Source organism: Ovis canadensis, chromosome 4 (assembly GCF_042477335.2).
Source record: "Ovis canadensis isolate MfBH-ARS-UI-01 breed Bighorn chromosome 4, ARS-UI_OviCan_v2, whole genome shotgun sequence".
Lineage (NCBI taxonomy): Eukaryota > Metazoa > Chordata > Mammalia > Artiodactyla > Bovidae > Ovis > Ovis canadensis.
Window position 1 is genome coordinate 73,256,959 of NC_091248.1, and position 20,197 is coordinate 73,277,155.

At 37.4% G+C, this 20,197-nt stretch overlaps 1 long non-coding RNA gene across 3 annotated transcripts in view; it reads right to left on the reverse strand.

Moving 5' to 3' along the window:
• The window catches only part of LOC138438804 (uncharacterized), a 141,170-nt gene extending 127,907 nt beyond the window's left edge, over positions 1 to 13,263 (reverse strand). Inside the window, exon 1 of one of the 3 annotated variants that reach the window (XR_011256472.1) lies at positions 13,093 to 13,226. This is a non-coding gene — a long non-coding RNA (uncharacterized lncRNA). Of the gene's footprint in view, positions 1 to 13,092 lie in introns of all 3 variants that reach the window. The other 2 variants (XR_011256473.1, XR_011256474.1) reach the window with 2 other exon arrangements.
• Positions 13,264 to 20,197: the final 6,934 nt, after the last annotated feature.

Sequence of the window (20,197 nt, forward strand, 5' to 3'; positions counted from 1 at the left end):
CCTGGGTAGGGAAGATCTCCTGGAGTAGGAAATGGCAACCCACTCCAATATTCTTGCCTGAGTAACCCCCTGGGCAGAGGAGCCTGTCAGGCTACAGTCCATGGAGTTGCAAAAGATTCAGACATGACTTAGTGACAAATAGATAACCATGTGGATGAATAAACTGTATGAACAAATATAGGTAAGCACTATATTTATGTGTGGTTGGATCGTTGTAAACTTTTCCAAGTGAGAGGAGACTTTGCCTATCACCTATACAGCTATAAACCTGAGACCCAGGTCCTGCATATATGTCTAGTGTATTGTCTGTCTGATCTGACACTGAGTCTTCTTGAAGGCTAAAAGGAAAACAGTCCTTTGAAAATCCCTAACTTCTAGCCTATATTCATGCTCCTTTGGGGGAATAATCCCATGGGCTGTATTGTTTGAAAACCTTAAGTGGAAATTATAAAGAGATCTTGGATCAACATTTTCCCTACCCATTCCAGCATTCTTGCTTAGAGAATCCCATGGGCAGAGGATCTTGGCAGGCTACAGTTCATAGGGTTGCAAAGAAATGGACACCACTGAGGCAACTTAGCATGCATGCGTGCATGGGCTTCCCTGTAAAGAATCCACTTGCCAATGCAGGAGATGTGGGTTCCCTCCCGGAGCCAGGATGGCAACCCAATCCAATATTCTTGCCTGGAAAATCTTATGGACAGAGGAGTCTGGCAGCCTACACTCTGAGGGGTGGCAGAGAGTTCGACAGAGTGACTAAACAACAACAACATATATAGCTGTATATACTTATACTATGTGAGTTTAGTGCGCTATCTCAATATAAGATCCATACACAAGTTAATTGCTTTTCCATAAGGAAAGAAGGAAAGTATATTTAGAAGATGAAATATATAAATGAAATGAGTGGCATTGAAAAATGCCACTAACTATAAATATAATCAAAAGATTTTGAGGATATAATTTATTGTTATTCTTATGATTACGAAAGAGGAAATCAGGGAGAAAAATAAATTAGGAGTTTGTGAGTTTTATATTTGATGCTATATATGCCATTTCCTTCTCCAACGGATCTTCCCGACTCAGGGATCGAACGCAGGTTTCCCGCATTGTAGGCAGATGCTTTACTGTCTGAGCCACCAGGGAAGTTCATATATAAAAAACATAAATAAGGTCTTGCTGTATTGTCCAGGGAACTATATTCAATGTCTTATAATAACCTATAATGAAAAATAATCTGAATATATATATAATTGAATCACTTTGCTGTATACCAGAAACAACTACAACACTGTAAATCAGTGCTGCTTCAAATGAAAACAAACAAAATCCACACATTTCCAACAACACAGATTCTTCATGTCCCTTCTTACAGCAGCATCTATCTCCTCCCCAAATCTTAATCGCTGGCAGTCACTAATATCAATATGTGCTCCCAAGCTCTCTATGTCTCTTCCATTTCAGGAATGTTTTATTAATAAAATCAAACAATATATAACCTTTGGGGGTTGGTTTTTCTCAGCTTAGTTCTCTTGAGATTTATCTAGGCTGATGTGGGAAGCAATACACTATTCCTTATTTTGAATCTATGTGTTGAAGAACGATATCTGTATTTTTAATTTTTAGCTATTATAAGTGAAATTACAGTAAACATTTCTGTAAAAGTTTTTCTGTGTGCATAGTTTTTATTTCTCTGATATAAATGCTCAGCAGTGAAATTTCTGGATTGTATAGCACTTGAATGTTTACTTTTTTTTTTTAAAGGAAACTGCCAACATATTTTCCAGAATAGCTATAACAGTTTTACAATCTCAAATAATGTATAAGTAATCTATTTTGTCCATATCCTCACTAGTGTTTAATATACTACTTAATTGTTTTTTTAGCTAATTTGATAGGTAGTGATTTTCTCACTATGGTTTTATTTTGCACTTATCTATTGGCTAGTGACATTTGCAGATGACACCACCCGTATAGCAGAAAGTTAAGAGGAACTAAAAAGCCTCTTGATGAAAGTAAAAGAAGACAGTGAAAAAGTTGGCTTAAAGCTCAACATTCAGGAAACGAAGATCATGGCATCTGGTCCCATCACTTCATGTGAAATAGATGGGGAAACAGTGAAAACAGTGTCAGATTTTATTTTTGGGGGGCTCCAAAATCACTGCAAATTGTGACTGCAGCCATGAAATTAAAAGATGCTTACTCCTGGAAGGAAAGTTATGACCAACCTAGATAGCATATTCAAAAGCAGAGACATTACTTTGCCAACAAAGGTCCGTCTAGTCAAGGCTATGGTTTTTCCAGTGTTCATGTATGGATGTGAGAGTCGGACTGTGAAGAAAGCTGAGCGCCAAAGAATTGATGCTTATGATGCTTTTGAACTATGGTGTTGGAGAAGACTCTTGAGAGTCCCTTGGACTGCAAGGAAATCCAACCAGTCCATTCTGAAGGAGATCAGCCCTGGGATTTCCTTGGAGGGAATGATGCTGAAGCTGAAACTCCAGTATTTTGGCCACCTCACGCGAAGAGTTGACTCATTGGAAAAGACTCTGATGCTGGGAGGGATTGGGGGCAGGAGGAGAAGGGGATGAGTGAGGATGAGATGGCTGGATGGAATCACTGACTCGATGGACATGAGTTTGAGTGAAATTCGGGAGATGGTGATGGACAGGGAGGCCTGGCGTGCTGCATTTCATGGGGTCGCAAAGAGTCGGACACGACTGAGCAACTGAACTGAGTGACATTTAGCATCATTTAATTTTCTTATTTACCTCCTGTATTGCTTCTTCAGTGAAATATTTTTTCATATATTTTTTCCATATCTAATTGTATGTTTTTCTTTGTGTTCACTATATATTCTAGATACTAGTTCTTTGCTGGATAAGTGGTATGAAAATATTTCTCCAACTCTGCGGCTTGACTTTTCATGGTTTTAACAGTCTTTTACATAGCAAAATTTTTAAAATTAGTGAAGTCCAATTTATCTATTTTTCCTTTTATAGATCATTCTTTAGGAATCAAGTGGGGTAAGGACTCTCTGACTAACCTTAGAAACTAATAATTTTCCCCTATGTTTTTAAATAAAATTTTTGTATATTTTACATGCAATTTTTCACATTTACATTTGAGTCTGTCCTTCCATTTTTAGTTAGTTTTTATATAAACTGTGAAACTTAGTCGATTGGCTCGTTTGTTCTGTGTATCATTGAGAGAAGGGTATTGAAGTCTCTGACTATAATTGTGGACTTCTTTATTTCTCCTTTTAGTTCCAGCAGTCTTTGTTTCACATAATTTGGACTCCATGGTTTCCAATGAGAAATCTATTGTCATTGAATTATTTATGACTAGTAGATATGTGATCTTTCTCATGGTTTTAAGGCTTTGTCCTTAATTTTGAAAGCTTTGACTATTTACGTGTCCTGGTATGGATTTCTTTAGATTTTTTCCATGTCTTATATTCATTTCTTATGCCTCCATATTAATCTAAAGTTATATCAGCAAGTGAATTTTAATTTAAAATACTTAATATTAAGAACAACAGTTAATCAAAACTGCTAATCACTGTAAAGGAAGTTATCAGGCAGAATTGAATCTATGAAATGATACTTGTAATACTAATGACTGGCAAAATGTTGTATTCAGAATATATAATTTATCAAATAAATCGATCAAATAAAAGGGAATATCTCCATAGAAAATTGATAGAAGGACAAATAGACAATTCATGAAAGAGACACTGAAGTCTAATAAATAAAGAAATATATGTTTAGACTTATTAATGATGCTAATTAATAATTAAAAGATGTGAGTTAATCTTGCAAGACTGTCAACATTTAAGCTTTTCTCATTAAGTGTTGGTGAGGATGTGAAAAAAGAGGAAGACTCATACATTGTAGGTAGGGATATAGTTTGTTAGCAGTGCTTTGGAAAATGAACTGATATTACTTAATAAAGTTAAATGCGCATCCTACAGCCTTAAAATTCCACTCATAGATAAATGTTCCAAAAGAACTCTTTTGCTTGATACAAGAAGGTATAAACATGTTAACAGCAGAATTATAAGTAAAAAGAAAAAAAAGCAACTTCAGATACTCAAAATGTTCATTGACAGAACTAACAAATAAATGATCATGTGGTCATATAATTGAATGTTATATGACATTGAAAATGAACAAACTTCATACAACAATATGGATGGATCTCAAAAATACAATACTGATTGAAATAAAGTACTACAGAGTTCATATTGTATGATTCCATTTTCAAAACCAGGCAAAACTAATTGTTTAGCACTGACATATATGGTAAACTTATAAAGAGAAGCAAGATAATAATTTACATAAAATTTAAAAAGGAGAATGTGATCATGAGGAAGAAACTGACAGTTTTAATACTTATTTTACTTTTATACTATTCATTAAACAGTCACAATCACTAAAGTTTTAAAATAGTTTAAAAATAGCAATTTCAGTTAATATCCATAATACCAGGTGCAGACTAATTCTTACAACTTGACTTTTCTTGTGTCTTTAATATTTTTACCATTAGTTTTATTTAGATTTCTCAAAAAATAATTTTTTCTGTAGACATGTGTGCATTTCTATTAATCAAAAGTTCATCCTCATTTAGCAATCTGTCATTTCTTTTTTGACTACAACAGATGAAATATCTTTCGACTGAATCACATTAGTAAAATGATCTCTGTGTGAAAATCTAACATATTTTCTATGGAGCTGTTATTCACCATTTTGAAAACAACTTTATGGCATGTGGAGTGGAGAAGTAGAATAAAAGCCAATATTATCTTGGAAGATTCGAAACATACATTAATACACTCCTTTAACTTTTAAAACTTAGATTCCTTTACTTTTAAACCAAATCATGTCATAAAATCAGAATTTCACCAAAGCATTAATTAGAACTTGGAAGGGTATTATACAGAGGAAACCAAGTACCTAAGCACAAGAGCATGAAAACAAAGAATGGCAGTGATTTTTGCTGTGCGACTGTGCATGTATATGTATTTCTACTTGTTTGTCTGTTTGTTTAGTTGTCTTCTTATCCATTTGTGTACAGGCCTCTCAATAAACCTATTGCTTGGTTTAGTTGTTTAGTTTATTTCTTGAATTGCCCCCAGATATTTATTTTTGTGAATAATGTCAACAGTGAAGTAGGAGAATTGACAAATTTTTACTTCCTTTGTTTTTAATCAAGAAATTGCATGTTGTCAGTCCAATTCTTCTAAAGTGTTTAAAGACTCTCTCAATGGTAGCTGAAACTGAGAATTAATATTAAATATGGATCCCATGATCACCTCCTTCAGGCTGTAAGAGATTAGTCCATGCAGTGTTAATAAACAGTAGTGCTAGGGAGAAGTAGGAGCTTTGTTTAATGTGCTTTCCCCTTGATGAATAGAAAGGACATGTATATTTGACATATGGATTTTCATTTGATCTTTTAAATGTACATTTTATATATTTTTAAATTTCATATAAAATGTACATTTTATGTTTCAGTACGACAGTACTGAAAATTCTTACTTTGCTAAAAATCCTAACAGATACTCATACTTTGCTTCAGTTGTGTCTGACTTTTTTGCGACCCCATGGACTGTAGCTTGGCAGGCTCCTCTGTCCATGGGATTCTCCAAGCAAGAACACTGGAGTGGATTGCCATTTCCTTCTCTAGGGATGTTTGTACTTGCTCTATTTTTAAAGTTTGCATGTTTACTACACTTGCATTCCTGCAGAAAGGATCGCTTTTTAATATCTTAAAGCATGCTTACTAACTTCTTACATTAGTTCTGACTTAAATTAAAAGTATGTGCATCATTTAAAGTGAACGTTTTCTCATTTTCCTCCTACCAGCCTCTCAATGGTTACATGTGTAAATGTCCCTCTTTTCTTCTCAAATATTAAACTAGTTTAAAGTAGATTTTTAAAAACTTTCTCCCTGTTAATTCAGCTATTTGATTATTGAATATTTTCAAACTGTACAGAAGGGCCTGTACCTCTTTTTGAGTCTTCACATCAACTTTGGCAGGGTAGGGAGGTACTCAGACTTTCACACAATTCTGGCATGGCCCTCAGTCTTGCTCCCTCATCCCAACTCTCACAGCTTCACTAGAATGACCCACAGTAGGATCATCATGACTTAAGCAATTATGTTGAGAATGTCATTTATTTTAGTTTTCTTAGTCATGTGAAGAAGTCAAGGACTCCGAGGTTACCTTCCTTTCTTAGAATGACATCTCCTGATGGCTCTCTGTAAAATGAGACATCTCCCAGTCTCTGTCACCCACTCCCAAGCACTTTCTCTGCATTATTTTTCTCTGTAATATGCATCATTCCCCCAATTTCTTTGATTATCTTCTGACCCTAGCCTCCACTGGAATGTGAGCTCCAATAGTGCAGAGATCTCTGTTTTGTTCTCTGTTCTATCACCCCAGCCTGGTAGAGTTCTAGGTATATTGTAGGTGCTCAGTAAATGTTTGTTAGATGAAGGCATACATGAATGAATGTGTAAAATATAGAGAAGGAATATTATGTTTCCTTGGCACCAATTTGAAGTTAGATATCTTTTATTTTAACTCATTTTAAATCAAGAAGACAGTTTTCATCTTGTTTTCCTTATTAGGGTCTCTACTGCTATTGACCTTTGATTTATGAGCTTGCTTTCCAAGAATTAATTTGTAATTGTATCACTTACCATTTGGAATTTTCTTTAGATAGCTCTAAAAACAGTAAAAAGACCAATGGTGGAATCTGCATTGCATTAAACCATATATTATAAATATCCATATTGGTTCACAGATGAGGGAATGGAGTGAAAATTAAAGGAGGATTTGTCATATCTGCATAAATGAATTACCTCTCTCATATTCATGCAGTAGTTGGACCTGATTGAATTATGGCATTTTAAAGCAATAAATAATTTCCTAATTTTAAAGATAAGGAATGTAGTACAGAGAGTTTTAATAATAGCCACAAGTGCTTAGGCAGATAATGGTAACAGATTTAGGGCTAGATTCTGTTTTCAACACATGGTTCTGTCTGTAGGCCACCACTGAGGGCCTATTGATTCCTTTAAAAGTCCTGGAGATTCCATATAATATGCTTAGGGAACTAATATGTTCAGTGTTACGTAACAGCCAGAATAGCAGGGGAGTTTAGGGGAGAATGGATACATGGGTATGTATAGCTGAGTCCCTTTGCTGTCCACCAGAAACTATCACAGCATTATTAATCAGCTGTGAGTGTAAAAGTCACTCAGGTGTGTCCGATTCTTTGTGACCCCAAGGAATTTTTCAGGCCAGAATACTGGAGTGGATAGACTTTCCCTTCTCCAGGACATCTTCCCAACCCAGGGACTGAACCCAGGTCTCCCACATCAGCTGTATTCCAATAAAATAAAAAGTTTTTTTAAAAAGACTTACAGGTTAAATCTGACTTCCCTGGTGGCTCAGATGGTAAAGCATCTGCCTACAGTGCAGGAGACCTGGGTTCGATCCCTGGGTTGCAAAGATTCCCTGGAGAAGGAAATGGCAACCCACTCCAGTACTCTTGCCTGGAAAATCCCATGGACGGAGGAGCTTGGTGCAGGCTACTGACCATGGGGTCGTAAAGAGTCGGGCACGACTGAGCGACTTCCCTTTATAGGTTAAATCCACCCCCCCCCCCACAACCTGAAAGTCCTCTTGATACCATGTATGCTTTAACATGTCTCAAAAGAAAGCCTTCTTAGGGCATAGACAACATTCTAAGGAATTTTTAGCTATAGATTCACAGCTCACGTTCCTCACTTAGCTTTGAGTAGGCCAGTAATCTTCCATGGCTTCCTGCTAGAGCCTTCGATTCTGGCTTTTCATTTGTTGGTTCACATCTTTCTTTGGGTCTAACCTGAACTTTTTCTCAGTGGACAGCTTCACTGAGAAGCCTGCTTTCTTACTTTTCTTATTTCTCTTATTTTGAACACACTGAATTTCTAACAGTTCCCAGCTTTGAGACCCTCCAGCACATGGGATGCCAAGGGGATATATAATTAAAAATGCAGTTTCACCACAGAGTGCCTGGAGAAGTGCCTTCTCTTCTAAGCCTAACCTTCTCAAAATCTCACACCTCATCACACTATTCCAAATCCACTGTGGATCTCATCAATCAAATGTGAGCTGGGAGAGAGGTACTGGGGAGGGCTTGGAGTGTAGAATTTCACTTTAGTGTCATCTCTATTCAAGTACCTATTTCACAAGAGAGGATCTTCTCATTTAATAATTGATTCACATTAATTTATTATTATTTATAGAATGTTTTCTTCTTTGTTTTTGTTTTATGGGCCACTATTTGGGTAAGGATGGTAGCAATTGCAAGACACTATCATTAATATTAAGCTTGCCTAGTAGCTCAGTTGGTAAGGAATCCTCCTGCAATACAGGAGACCCTGGTTCAATTCCTGCATTGGGAAGATCTCCTGGAGAAGGGAACAGCTACCCACTCCAGTATTCTGGCCTGGAGAATTCCATGGACTATACTATGGGGTCACAAAGAGTTGGACATGACTGAGCCACTTTCACTTTCTTCACTAATATTAATGCTAAGACCGCAGGATCCCTTTTTGTCCAATAGTAAGTGCAGAGTTTGCCAAGAATGAGAATCAATCCATAAACAAACTCCTAAATTCCATTAATGGTGAGGATTTTGGGTGTATATTCTATATTCCCTCATCTAAAAATGAAAACTCTGAATTAAAGGGGCAATTGGTAATGTTCACCAGAGGTCAAAAATAGGTCCTGTTGGCTTTGTGCACATAGCTATATCCACATGTGAAGCTGCCGTGGTCATCACAGAGTGCCTAGAATTTCCTGTATGTATATCATGCAGAGTTAGATGTAATGACTCAAAATGTCCTACAACTACCTTTAAATAACATGATATTTTAATTTTCTGTGTGAAAGTTGCTCAGTCATGTCCGACCCTTTGTGACCCCATGGACTATAGAGTCCATGGAATTCTCTAGGTCAGAATACTGAAGTGGGTAGCCTTTCCCCTCTGCAGGGGATCTTCCCAACCCAGGGATAGAACAGAGGTCTCCTGCATTGCAGGTGGATTCTTTACCGGCTGAGCCACAAGTATAACCAGTAATTATTCATTTTATCTAAGTGTAACACTGCAAGTTTTAGGAATTGATGTTCTTAAAGAAAAAATAAATATCATAATGATAAATTAGGCACATATGCCTACTTATATTTCCCATTCAAATTGGTAGAACAAAAATTCAGCTTTGCTACTGAAATGAATTTTCTCTATTGACCTGCCACTGAAGAATTTTTTACATGTACTTTCCTAGTTTCAGGGCTTCCCTGGTGGCTCAGCGGGTAAAGCGTCTGCCTACAATGCGGGAGACCCGGTTTCGACCCCTGGGTCTGGAAGATCCCCTGGAGAAGGAAATGGCAACCCACTCCAATACTCTTGCCTGGAAAATCCCATGAACTGAGAAGCCTGGTAGTTTACAGTCCATAGGGTCACAAAGAGTCAGACACGACTGAGCGACTTCGCTTTCCTAGTTTCAAGCATCCATGAAATTAATGTAAGAGTTAGAGTAGTTCACAAGTACTTTGGTGTTCCCAGTGTATATAGTTACCCTTGTTACATATTACACTGCTATTATTACCATCTTTGTTTTACTAATAGGGGAACTAGAGTTTGGTGTGTGAATTTTCTGGGTCAACTTTACTGGTACACAAGATGTCCATCTATCTGGTTAAACATTTCTGGGTGTGTTTGTGAGGGTGTTTGCAGAAGAGATTAGCTGAATGAGTGAACTGAGTAAGGCAGATGGTGGGCATCATCCAGTCACTGAAGGCCTGAACAGAATGAAGACGTAGAATACTGCTAAATTTTCTCTGTGCTTGACTAGCTGAACCACAACATTGATTTTCTCCTGTGCTCTATGCTCCTGATTCTCAGGCCTTTAGACTTGGACTGGAATCCTCAGCTCTCTGGTTCTCAGAACTTCAAACCACACTACCAGCTTTCCGGGGTCTCTATCTTACAGATGGCAGGTTATAGGACTTCTTAGCCTCCATAATTGCATGAGCCAATAAAATATAATCTGTTTTTAGATCTATCTATCCATTCATTAATCCATCCAGCCTATTGGCTCTGTTTCTCTGAAGAACCTTGACTAATAAAGTGTATTTTGGATACCTTCAACCCTCAAGTGGAAACATGAGTACATGTTTAATGTACTAAGTATGAGTGTGTGTGTTAATATGTGCATAGAATATGACAGAATGAAGATTCATATGCAATCTTTAGTATTCTCAAAGGGCCTAGTAAGCCCTTCGGAAGCTTTATGTTTTCTTATGTTAAACAAACAATGGGCAGTCCTATGATTTGCATATTTGTGAGTGTTTCGTAAATGAATAACATCACAATGATGAAATGTTAGAATTGGGGCTTTGGAATTCAATGAATCAAATGAATATGTGTATATACTGTGTATAATGCAAGTATATAAGTATATATACATTTTTATTTAAATATATACCTGTTGATCTAATTATTTAATATGCTAGATCAGAAGACTGTCTTTAAAGCTTAGAGTGAAGCACCCAGGATAGGAATTTAATGTAGCAAGAGACAAATGTGCGTAATTTAATGCATGTGTGATAATGTCAATTTGGCTGAAATAAAGATTACTTCCTCCCAGATACCAACACACGTAGACCATGTCCTTGGGCACTTATTTCTATCTGTTCAGTACATGAAGTGACAGTATTGTATTATATGCAATGAGAAACTTACAGTAATCCTTTTGCCAAGCATTTATTCTTAGTAACCTCACAGGTGTTCTGTGGCTTACTTATTAACATAAAGACTAAAATAAGTTTTTGAATGCAAGATTTATTCAGTGTGAAAATTCTGTGCCATTTAACATGTCTGGATTGATAGTGTTAAAAGGAAAAATAGAAGAATAACCAAGGATATCATTATACTGGTAATCAATGGAAATTAAACTTGACTCAAATTTCGTCATGCCTTTTATAGCAACTGAATAATAGGTTGGATGATTAGGGAGCTTCATTAATTTTCCTTAAGATTCAGGCATCATTTTATTGTTTATTAATCTTAACCTGATGCTAAATGCATATTTCAGATGAGAAAGATCTTGTTTATTTGTTGCCAAAGGAGTTAAGAAATAATTAAGATAAATATCCCTCAGTATTCCCGTGGCATTTTCATCCCAGTTTATTTTTTCCATTAGAATAACTACAAGGATAAAGACTTTCACAATAAATAACTATCAGAATATAAGTACACTGTGAATATAGCCAGTGAGATTTTTCTCTAAGCTACTAGTTCTGGGAAAATAGGAAATGTTTGTCAGACAGTTTGGTCTAATAGTGAGGTATTAAGTTAGAGAATGATGTAGATCTGGATGTGGGTCTTGCCCTTCTTACTTATATATGTGGCATTTGGGCCATTTATTTATTTTCTCCTACCTTTACTTTTCTTTCCCAAGAAATGAGATGAAATATTCTTAATATTTAGGATCTTTTAAAGAATATTGAATATATCTTTTTTGTAATCCTTATAAACCAATGGATTATTATTAGAAGTATTATTACTAAATTAGATTTTGGTTTACTTTGCTTATCATCTTGTTTATGGTTACAGTTGTAAGTCATTTGTTAATTTTTCTGTATTGCATCCCATATATTCTATAAATTTCAGTGACATTAAATAGCAGTATTAGAGCCTGAAAGCAAATTTGGAAGAGTCCCTTGGACAGCAAGGAGATAAAACCAATCAGTACTAAAGGAAATCAACCCTGACTATTCATTGGAAGATTGATGCTGGAGCTGAAGCTCCAGTACTTTGGCCACCTGATGCGAAGAACTGACTCATTTGAAAAGACCCTGATGCTGGGAAAGATTGAAGGCAGGAGGAGAAGGGGACAACAGAGGATGAGATGGTTGGATGGCATCACCAACTTGATGGACATGAGTTTGAGCAAACTTTGGGAGAAAGTGAAGGACAGGGAAGCCTAGCGTGTTGCAGTCCATGGGGTTGCAAAGAGTTGGACATGACTTACCAGCTGAACAACAAACAGAGGCTGAATGACAAAGCCAGTTTTATTTGATAATTAGAAATGGTTGAATTTAAAGAAATTGTTATTACCAAATCACTATATTGAAATGAGCCTGAAACATGCTATTATATTCATTGCATATAAAGGACATTTTGTAACAAACTTGACTTGTAACTAATAGCTATCTACATGAAGCTCAATAAATCAAATCCTTAGTTTGTGCTTAACAAGCATTAGGATGAATGCTTCACATACTTTATCTCAGTTAATTCTCAAGAAAAACCTTTTGATATAGAAATAGCAAGAAAAAATCTTGACATATTTATTTTCATGCTTTCCTCATTTCCAGAAATTCTAGCCCTTTTAAATGTTGTCTAGAGCAAAACGCAATTAAAAAGAAACTATTGTAGGTAATGTTTTTTTAAAAAAATCTAATTAGGGTCTTGAGAATCAAAGGAAGTTGATAGAGAAGATTGCCAGACAGAATATACTGATGACACTCCCTTCCCTATTCCCTCCCTTAACAAATAGAAAATGAGGTAGATGAACTAGAATGGCAAGGAAAAACAAGTATGTATGTCAGTAGAGGCTTGCTTTCTCTTGCTTTCAGGAATCTGAGTTAAAATCTGGCTTGACAGATGTGAGTTAGTTCCAGGAAACACTGATAGATTGCAGTAGCTGATCTCAGAGGCTCCATCTTTTAAACAAGGCCAGTTCCTCAACCAGAAACATTTATAGTCTTTCAGCTGTTCCTTGTCACCAGACAAGTCTGCGGAGTATCAAAATAGTCCCTCCACCCAGGAAGACTTCCCATAGTTTGTCCATTATAGGCAAACATCTCGGAGACCTGCTGCTGTGTTTGAAAACAAGAACTGGAGTGCTGGTTATCACAAGACTGCTCTCCTGATGGTACATATTTTCCTAATACATTCTCTTCTACATTTACTCCACATGACTGTAAATATCTCTGCTCCACAAGACAGGGAAAGGGAAAGAGCTTACCTTTGGAGAAGATGTGCTGGAATGGGGATCTAAAGAGCCAGCGGTGTTGCTAAGTTGAAAAGATTGAATCACCCACAAAAGCCCTCCAGGGAGTGCTTGGAAGCAATCATCTGCCTAGATACAGACCTTTGTGCTTTGAGTGTGGTCTGCTCACTGATCCTCTTCATTTGCAGACTAGGCCCTTTTGTGTGTGTGTGCTTAGTTGCTCAGTCTTAGCCAACTCTGTGACCCCGTGGACTTGTAGCTGGCTGCCAGGTCCCTCTATCCATGGGGATTCTCCAGACAAGAATACTGGAGTGAATTGTTATGCCCTCCTCCAGGGGGGGTCTTCCCAACCCAGGGATCTAAACCAGGTCTTCCACACTGCAGGTGGATTCTTTACTGTCTGAGCCACCAGGGAAGCTCACCAGCAATCTCTCCCCTCCTTCTGTCAGGTGAGAGCGACCGAGGACACCCAAGAGAACACCTGAGACATGGCAAGGAGCCTGACAGGGTGGGGGTCATCCCAACCACCCCTGGGTGCCTGCAGTGCAGAGTGAACAGGGTAGAAGACCCACACTGCCTCGCACTGCCAACCCTCAGTTTAGCCAGAAACCAGAGGCAGTATCCCCGGTCGGGTCAGCCAGACACACACGCAAGAGCCTGTTCACAGGCCCAAGTGGGCGGCTTCTGCGACAAGGGCCAAATCCAGCACCAGGTTGATGTCCAAAGGCCCAGAGCCTTGTGGACATCCAGAGGGCCAAAGTCCTTGTTGGCAGACACCGAAAAAGACCATATCAGCCCTTCTAGAACCATCAGTGTATCATGTCTGTCTATGTTTCAGAGCTTTGTTGTATTAAATTCCGAGTTGTCCAGTGTTCACATACCCTTTGTGTTTCTGCCAATGTCAAGATTGCACACTGTGATGTGCAGAGAACCTGTGATGATGTGGAACAGAGATGGTTCCAACATACTTGGCTTTGGTAGTGATGCACGCGATGGGAATGGACTGTCATTGCTTGTTATTTAGCCACTATAATTATTCTTCTTTTGATCAACAAATCAATTGAGATTAGAATAAATTGCCTATGGACTTGTGCATAGGGTTCATCAGAACTAAAATTTACATATACATCTATGGGATTTGAAAAAACGTGTGTCAGAGTCTTCCCCGTGGTCATGTATGATTGTGAGAGTTGGACTGCAAAGAAGGAAGAACACCAAAGAACTGTTGCCTTTGAACTGTGGTGTTAGAGAAGACTCCTGAGAGTCCCCTGAACAGCAAGGAGATCAAACCAGCCAATCTTAAAGGAAATCAGCCATGAATACTCTTTGGAATGAATGAGGCTGAAACTGAAGTGTTTTGGTCACCTGGTGCAATCAGCTGACTCATTGGAAAAGTCCCTGATGCTAGGAAAGATTGAGGGCAGAAGGAGAAGAGGGCGTCAGAGGATGAGATGGCTGGATGGCATCACCAATGCAATGGACATGAACTTGGACAAACTTCGGGAGATGGTGAGGGACAGGGAGGCCTGGCATGCTGCAGTCCATGGGGTCGCAGTGTTAGACATGAATGGGTAACTGAACAACAACTTAAAAGAAACATACATTCTTAAGAAAATACAAACAACAATTTGTAAAGAAAGTGTTTTACAAATTGATGATAATAGTGAAGCAACGGTAGAACTCAAGCTTCAGAATGCAGCAGCACGTGTGCTGAGTTACTTCAGTCCTGTCTGACTCTTTGTGACCCCATGGACTGTGCAGCCCACCAGGCTCCTCTGTCCATGGGATTCTCCAGGCAAGAATATTGGAGTGGATTGCCATATCCTCCTCTTAGAATGTAGCAGAGTAATCCACAATTTGCCCATGGGTGATTGCATGATCATGGATTAGAATGGACAATGATAGAAAGTTGTCTTTTATAATATGGATTTAACAGAGGCCTGCTTTATCTTGACAGCTTCCTGGGCAGTCTGATAGACTCCTAGATGATACCGTAATGATGAAATGTATCATTACAACTAGTTAACTAAAGTTAACAGCAGACATATAGTATTAAATATATATGCTTCCAAGGTAACAATATTTCACCAAAAGTTCCTTGTTGTCAGTAAAGCTGAGGAAAAGGCCCTGAATTATAATTGGATATATACAGAAAACTTATGATTATTAGTATAAAGTAGACCAATAATATTTAATTGTGTCTATGTGCTTAGTCATGTCCAATTCTTTATGACCCTTTGAACTATAGCCTGCCAGGCTCTTCTGTTCATGGCAGGAATGCTAGAGTGGGTTGCCATTTCCTTCTCCAGGGAATCTTCCTGAACCAGGGATCAAACCTGCATCTCCTGTGTCTCTTGCATTGCAGACAGATTATTTACCCACTGAGCCATCAGGGAATTAATATTCAATTATATTCTTTTTAAAGAAGGAATAAATGGAGAGATGTTTTCGTAGTAGAGGATAAGAAAAAAGGGTGAAAACTAACAAGATACAGGTACATTCACTGTGGATGGGAAGTTCTGCAAAGATCTCAGGTACTCCTCTGGAATCTAAGCCCATATATCTGGCCTTGTACCTCTACTCTACAAGGGCTATGAAGAAAAGTTACCAGAGATACTTCTTTATATTATATATGAACACAGGAATAATCTTGTGGCATTGTAACTGTGTATAGTAAGTGTCTAAGAAAGACAAGCCAACTGTTTAAAGATTACATATGTCTTCAAAACAATTGTTTTTGGCAATTGAGAATAAAAACCATCAGATCAATTGTAGAGAAGTTTAGTGATTGAACAAATTCTTTTTCACTGTATAACCTTATTTTCTATAAAATTCAGAATATTCTCCTAAAGGATGCTGTATATAATTTGAACTAGAAGTCAATATAGGATTATTTTTCTCTCAGGACGAGAATGCACAGGTCCGAGAGACACGAGCCAGGACCTAGAGAATTCCCTGTGGAATTGCTGATAATTTTTCGTACCATTTTGGACTCTGTTAACTTGGAGATCACTTTTAAAACTGGCATGAGTTGGTCACTCTATCCCTAGCTCTGTTGAGAACAGAGATCATGAGATTTTAAATTTGATTGATGAGCACCCATAATCACACCTAACTCATAGTAGTAATTCAGTAAATGTGTGTTAAATGAATGAATCCTGCTATAAACTTAGCTTTGCTCTGTTTGTAATTTAATCATTCTCACATCATCTGGAGGTAATATTTACCTACAATTCTGAGCTGCTTATCTTGCTTTTTGCATCTGTTATGCAGTTTCACAGCCTAACGAATGTGTCACCACTTTGTATCACAGTGTCGCCAATATGCTGCCCACATCAGCTCTGTTTATGTTAATACCTGGGAGCTAGTTTAGAAGCTGAGTCTGCCAGGAAAACTGATGTGCATATGTTCAGCACCTTATTTTATCATAACTTCTAAAGATATACATTAAGAAAATTCTTGCTGACTAAATACTGACACCAAGTAGTCTCTTTTGAAATAAAGGGAAAAAAATGACAACAAAAATATACATATAACAATAAACTGAAAAATATTTTTTGTGGGAGAGATGGAATAGTTGCTACCTTTAATGTTTTCCTCCCTCCAGCATGTGTCATCATGGTGGGGAAGATGAGAATTTTAATAAATCATTTTTAATATGTATTAAACCTTATATCCCTAACATATAATATACACTTGAGAGTGATTTACTTTCTTTGGTAAGTTCCAGTAATTCTTTCAATCCATTATTTAGAGTATAATTATATAGAGAGAGTATAAACCAATAATTTATTAAGTGATAGCTTATGATATATACTCAAATTATCAGATATTTGCTGTTGGTAGTGTTTTGGAAAAATTTCATTTTTATTCCAAATGATGTAAATATCTTGATTATTTTAAGATGCATGTGTTAATCTATAGACTTTTCTTTGAATTTGGAACTAAATATTTAAGGTTGCTTGGAGGCTGTTATGCTCCAAGCCTGTATCTCCAAACCGACCGAGAGAGCAAGTCCACCACAGTATTGCAAACGCAAGAAGGGAGTTTGTTTATTCCTAGCACGCTAGGGCCCAAGTCTCATCCCACACAAGGGAATCTGACAAGAGCCGCGAACAAAGGAGTATGGCAGCTTATATACAGGCAGTTCTTTGTCTCAGTTATAGGAGTAGCTGGCGTTACATGATTGGCCAGGCAGGATGAGCGCATATCCTGTCTCTTTCTGGTAAACATGACTCAGGTCCTAGAGACCGTCGTTTGGTCCCTAACAGAGGCAATATTTTAAATCATTGTATTTTATTTTAAAGTGGGGCTTATGGATGAAGTACACTTAATATTTCCCTATAGCTGACAAAATTTAGTATTGTGTAAATAATTGTTCTTATCATTTCTATGCATTTAAATAAATGTTTTGGTTATATTTGTGCCCTAAGAAAGTATTATAGTGGATACTCTGGGGAAAAAAAAACTAAGAAATAAAATTAAAGAAACATTCCTAGCAACATTCTTATATTAGAGAAATCTCCCTTTAAAGTGCCTTGAACAGGCACTTGGTTTAAAGAATAATGGTAATATATTTGTCTAATAAGACAATTATTTCAGTTGTTGTTTTAATTGCCAAGTCATGTCCGACCCTTTTGCAACCCACTGGACTGTAGCCTGGCAGGTTCCTCTGTCTGTGAGATTTCCCAGACAAGAAGAGTGGAGTGGGTTTTTATTTCCTTCCCCAGGGAATCTTCTAGACCCAGGGACAGAACCCATGTCTTGCATTGGCAGGCAGAGGGGCACAAAATCTATATTACAGCAAATATAGAGAGCAAAGGTGATGAGGAGAGATAACAAAACGAAGCTGCAGAGTTGAATGGGGTCCACTTGACTTCCCTGGTGGCTCAGATGATAAAGCATCTGTCTACAATGCAGGAGACCCGGGTTTGAGCCCTGGGCTGGGAAGATCCCCTGGAGAAGGAAATGGCAATCCACTCCAGTACTATTGCCTGGAAAATCCCATGGACAGAGGAGCCTGGTAGGCTACAGTCTATGGGGTAGCAAAGAGTCGGACATGACTGAGCGACTTCACTTCACTTTACTGTGTGAGCAGGTGAGGATGCTGACCCAGCCCAGAGAGAACAAACATGGACTGAACCAGATTATGAGCAGAGATGAGAGCAGGATTGCCTCAGGGCATCCATCCTCGCATTTTATCTCGAGTTGTCCCCTGGTTCCTTCATATCCCATTTGCCTTCTACTTCATATCTTCCCTAGTAATTCTGACAATTTTCTGTGTGCCTACTTAAATTCATTCAACACAAATGTACTGGGCACATGTGACATATCAAACATCAAGCCAGATTCTAGAGGTACAAATACAGAAAAAAAAAAAAAATTTCTCTTCCCTCAGGAAATTACAATTCAAAGGGGAATGAATGCATAAATAGATCATGATGGTGTAATGTTAACATTGGAAGTGAAAGTGAAAGTCACTCAGTCATGCTTGACTCTTTGCGACCCCATGGAGTATACAGTTCATGGAATTCTCTTGGCCAGAATACTGGAGTGGGTAGCCTTTCCCATCTCCAGGGGATCTTCCCAATCCAGGGATCGAACCCAGGTCTTCCACATTGTGCGTGGATTCTTTACCAGCTGAACCACAGGGGAAGCCCAATAATAACATTTCCATCGTGGAAAATGATACTGAGCACATACTGTGTGCTTGCTGCTGTGTTAATTAAGCACATTATTTCTTGTTAACTTTATAGGAATGAGGAAACTTATGCTTTCATCACCCCTGCATGTGTGTGCTCAGTCACTCAGTCCTGTCCAACTCTTTGTGACCCCATGGACTGAAGCCCACCAACTTCCTCTGTCCACAGAATTTTCCAGGCAAGATACTGGAGTGAGTTGCCTTTACTCCAGGGGATCTTCCTGACCCAGGGGTCAAACTTGTGTCTCTTGCGTCTCCAGCACTGGCAGGTGAGTTCTTTACCACTGAGCCATAGAGGAGGCCCTTTATCATCCCTAATACATTGTTAAAACCTAGTAATAGAAAAAATCAAAACTGAACTCACCAAGGAAGTGAAATGGTGTGATATTTATCAAGGTGTGGTTACACTCAATCATCATTTAAATCACCTTATGTTCTTAAATTCAGATTCCTGTGTTCTAACACCAGACATCCTGAATTCACATTTCTGGAGAACGGTCCAGGGAGTTTGCCTCTTCTGACATAAATTTTCTTTCTTTAAATGAGACAGCAATTTTCAAAGTGAAAGTAGAAAATTTATTAGAAATTTAAAGCTTTCATTTCAGCTATGCATGAGTGTGTGTGTTTGTGTGAGTATAGAGAGAGAGATGTAAAACCACAGAAATAGGTGATCATGCATATTAATTAGTAAACAATAGAAGGTTTCTTAGAAAATGTGGTTTTATTTATGCTTTGAAATTTAATTTAAAACTACATAAAAAGGAAAAGACAAATCAACTAAATTCTGGTATACTTATCCAATTGATTTCATTATTTAACAACCCACATTACATTTTATTTTGTTCCAGTTATTAAGTTTTCAATAAACATAGGTTTGTCATTTGTACTCTTCCCTGATAACAAACTTTTCAGTATATTCTTGATTCATATATTCCATTTTCAATTAAAATTTTCATCTTCCATGAAATAAGCTTTCCTTTAAAGGATATATATTATAGCAAACCTAATTGAATTGTCTATTGGGTTCTCATATCTTTTTGTATGTGAGGATATATGCAGGCATTTCTTGCATCAAACTTTGTTTTCCTTTAACATCTTAAAATAACTTTATGATTATGAAGTTAAACAGGTAAAATAAACAAAATTTTGGTAACAAAAATGAATTGAAGAAAACTTTGTATAGAGAGTTAACTAGGAAGTAAGGTTCCTTCATTCAAGCATAAGAAGGCAAAATTGAAAATGGGATATATTTGAGACTAAAGTGGAAAATCAATGACAATAACAGAAAGAGAAATGATGTCTCCAGCCACACTTCAAGTATTTATTAAGAACTTAAGTAGGCATTTTGAAAATAAATATGTATTTATTCTTCTATTTCATTTAAATTGGAACGCAAATAAGATTCTGTGATAAAACTGA